Source organism: Malania oleifera, chromosome 11 (genome assembly GCF_029873635.1).
Source record: "Malania oleifera isolate guangnan ecotype guangnan chromosome 11, ASM2987363v1, whole genome shotgun sequence".
NCBI classification, from domain to species: domain Eukaryota; kingdom Viridiplantae; phylum Streptophyta; class Magnoliopsida; order Santalales; family Ximeniaceae; genus Malania; species Malania oleifera.
In genome coordinates, this window is record NC_080427.1 from 56,361,622 (window position 1) to 56,364,504 (window position 2,883).

The window sequence follows — 2,883 nt, forward strand, 5'->3', positions numbered from 1 at the left end:
TAAATCATATAACAATAGCAAGTAAGGAATGTAAAGTAAATCAGAGAGAAAGAGACAAGAGTTTTTACAAGGTTCGGCTTCAACACAGCCTATGTCCTCGCCTTTGGCAAAAACACCAAAGGATTCCACTATATCAGTTCCGTTACCTGGTGGAACAATACCAATTTACAACACACTCCTTCGATTGGGCTAGAACCCACCTCTCCAAATAATAACCCCTTATTTGGCTCAACGATTCAACAACTCTGAATCGCTTTGGAAAGATAATAAGGAAATTTGTGTACAAAGGAGAACTCTCATAATAGAGTAAATTAGTACAACAATCAGCTCACTTTATACCTCAAAGTAATTCAAATATAAGAAATTTCAAGCTCAATACTTAGTATGAATTACTTAATATTTTTCCAAAGAAAATGAAAGATTCTGATTGTTGGAAAACTTTGCTTCAAAATATAAATCAATTTCAGATCAGAAATTTAACCTTGAAAGAGTTATAGATCCTTTGAAAACAGAATTTTGAATACTTGAAGATCGGTCGATCTAAAACCTTTAAAAACTTACTTTGATCTATAAGCCTTTGAATATTTCTGAATCAGAAATTTTGTTGAAAATCACTAGATCTGGAAACTTTAGAAGATTGCCCAATTTCAATATTCTTTTGAATATCTCATCCATGTTCTCTCTATGATTTTTCACGCATTAAAATTTTGAGATTAAGACTATTTATAGAGGCTTTAGAAATCATCCATTTCTCACAAAGATTTCTAAAATTTATTTCCAAATATTTTGAAATAAATATATTCAAAAACGTGGTTCAAAAAATCTTCTTGTAAAAAAATTTATTGCCAACGTTCGAGTGGCAATTGCTTGCCACGACTTGGCAGTCGCTTGTCACACAGCAACTCTCAACACAGAATGCAGGCAGTCGCCTGCCAGTACCAAGGCAGTCGCCTGGTTTGTTCACACAGGCGCCTGTCAATTTAGGCAGTCGCTTGTCTAACTACTACCTTTTTAAAAAACCTTCTATTTAACTTAGCAGTCGCCTGCCTCATCAAGGCAGTCGCTTGTCCCTTCATTATTTTAAAATTTTTTTTTTCTTAAACCTTTTCTTTTTATTGATTTGCAAATTATTCTTTAGGGTATATGTATAAAAACATATTTTTGACTTTCTATGAGCTTCAAACCACTTTATACTTGAGATTTACTTTGAAGTACTTACATTTTAGAATATCCTTAAAAGTATAATTCGTTTAGTCTTCAAACTTGTTCTTCCATCATCTTTGTAGTTGCAATCTTTCCTTTGCACTTTTCACAAAATAACTTTGTTCTTTATGCTCTTTGTAATCCATTGAACTTTCTTATGCACTTGAGCTCTGTTATTTTCCTGAAAACTTTTACTTGAAACATATTAAACATATCATTTGATTTGTTATCATCAAAATAAGAATTGTAAGCCTTATGAGGCCAACAATCTCCCCCTTTTTGATGATGACAAATCGAGAGAAAAAATAATAAGCTTTTAATATTCATAGCTCCCCCTATCAATAAGCATGTATTTTTAATATTCATAGCTCCCCCTATCAATAAGCATGTATAAAATTTCACAAACCATACATACTCTCATATTGTATTGCACTTATCATATTGTATTGCACTTACAACTTCTCTCAAACATTCTCCCCCTTTGGACATCAATCAAAAAGGAGAAAATACAAAACAGAGTAATGTTGTAAGTCAAGATACTAGTTTAAGAACACCAAAGTAACTTAGTTAATAAAAACACATAAAAAACATAGAAAAGAACACATATAAACACGTAAAAGTAATAGGTAAACACACATCAGTCAGAGGCTTCCATATTTTCACTTTCATCGTCTTCTTCTTCTTGTTCTTCAGAGTTATGATTCCCATCCTCTTGCTCACTGTCATCCTCTCCTTCTTCTTGTTCTCTAGATTCATCTTCTCCTTCTTCTTGTTCTGCAGATTCATCCTCACTGGATGTAGTAGAACTGATACTCATTGGAGATTTTCCTTTAGAGGAACTAGTCAATTGTTGCTCAATCTTTTCAATTCTCTTATCAATTTGTGAATAATGAGTTTCTATGGCTGTAACCTTCTCTTGTAAAGTACTGATGCCAGATTTCATACCATCACAAAATGTCATGTAATGGTTAAAAAATGGAACAAACCATGAAGGAGTGTCTGAAGCAAGCTGAACTGAAGGTGTTGAAAAAGAAGATGTAGGAGGTGGTGGAGCAGATGAGACATTTCTATGGCCTTTATGAAACCACCCTTGTGGAGAATTCTTATACCCCATCCGTTTGAGAACCGTATCAGAAAAGATATCATAGTGAGTCTTGCTCGTGAAATTGAATGATGGTGTTAAAACATTTAAATGAGCAAAAACATATTCAACATTCGAGCATAGGGTAAAACAATATGAGGAGCATCGAATTTCATGACAATCCACTATATGATCAAACTTGAAAGATCCATCTTTTTCCCTTTCAGAATGCACCACATTACAAAACAGTCCAAATATGAAATGTGATCGTGAGAACCAGATCGCGGTAAAATATTGTTTGTAATAATCTTGTGCAAAATGAGGGCTTTCAAACTAAGTTGCTTATAAAGTGGAGGATGACCAAAGTTTACTGGAGTGTCAGTCATAACCAGTGGCAAAAACTCTTGTGGTGTAAAACCTTGAGTGATAATCCATTGTTTCTCAATAATGTGAATCTCAAAATCCCTTGGCTTAATTTGAAGAATCTTTCCCAAAGATATGGGATTTAGATGGATGTCTTTCCCAAGAAAATTTGTTTTGATTCCATTATCGCATCACTCCATGTTTGCATAAAAAATACGCACAACATTTGGATAATA